Genomic DNA, 1,041 nt, shown 5'->3' with positions numbered 1-1,041 from the left:
AAAAAAAAAAAAAAAAAAAAAAAAAAAAAAAAAAAAAAAAAAAAAACTCCTCTCTGGATTTCCTGCTCGCTGACCCCTGCACACCCTGAAATGAGTAACCCCTGGAGTACGTGCTGATGACCTGCTGCACGCGGCACAGCGTCTCCGCCTCCATCTGAAGCCCTCAGCCCCGGGTCCACGAGACGCCCTGCTGCATTTCACCGGCCGCTGTGTATAATCACCACAGGGAACTTAAATTGCATCTTTCGGATCTTAAGGTGGCGTTTCTAGACCGTTTCACACGTACCTCCTATGAGGAGGGCATCGCCTCGGGGTGCTCAGCAGTTTCCCTAATAACGGGGGATGGGGACAGATGTCTCTCTGAGAGCCACACGCAGCCTAGCAACGGGCAGGCGGGCTGAAGCATCACGGAGCCCTGAAAGGGGCTTTCGCCACGGGAGTTCCACCTGCCACTGCGCTCTTCACCAAAGACCTGATAAGAAGTGTTGTGAGCTTAGGCGAGGTACAGGCACCCTGGAATGCTGGGCAGTGCATTCCTTAATCTAAGAAGGTTGGAAGGAGGGGGCCCGGGAGGGTGCCAGTGGTTCTGGCACCTGCATGGCCAAGCTCAATGAGCCAAGTTTGATTCCCGGTACAAAAAAAAAAAAAAAACAGGTTGGGAGCAGGAATGCTGTCCTCTGGCACTTGTATTTACAGGCGAATTTTAGCAGCCTTCTCCATAGCTAAATTCTACCCCGTCTTTAAAGCTCACCCGGATGCTACCTCTTCCAGAAAGTGTTACTTCACTACCTTAGGCAAGGTCAGGCTGGGCCTGTGATCTCCTTTGTATATTCTCCCAGGACCCAGGGTCACTCTTGTCACTACTGTACCTGTCCCCAGGTAGTGCCAGCCCCCAGCTGCTCCTTCCCAAGGGGGTGTGATCCAGTTGAAATGGAGAATCACAGCTTTCATTCCTGCATCTTTAGCATGCCAGGTGGAACGCTGCAGGCTCTTAAAGAATGAGGGAGTGATGGAGCCGGGAAGGAGGGAGGGCAGAGAGGA

The 1,041-nt window shown here is 52.3% G+C and overlaps 1 long non-coding RNA gene across 1 annotated transcript in view; it reads right to left on the bottom strand.

Moving 5' to 3' along the window:
- The window catches only part of LOC104875382, a 7,612-nt gene extending 6,900 nt beyond the window's left edge, over nt 1-712 (bottom strand). Inside the window, exon 1 of the long non-coding RNA XR_784036.2 lies at nt 287-712. This is a non-coding gene — a long non-coding RNA (uncharacterized LOC104875382). The remainder of the gene's footprint in view (nt 1-286) is intronic.
- Between the last annotated feature and the right edge of the window lie 329 nt (nt 713-1,041).

This window comes from Fukomys damarensis, unplaced genomic scaffold (assembly GCF_012274545.1).
Source record: "Fukomys damarensis isolate Sample0158 unplaced genomic scaffold, DMR_v1.0_HiC HiC_scaffold_5, whole genome shotgun sequence".
Classification (NCBI taxonomy): Eukaryota; Metazoa; Chordata; class Mammalia; order Rodentia; family Bathyergidae; genus Fukomys; species Fukomys damarensis.
The sequence above is the reverse complement of the archived record's forward strand: the minus strand, read 5'-3'. Positions and strand labels throughout refer to the sequence as shown.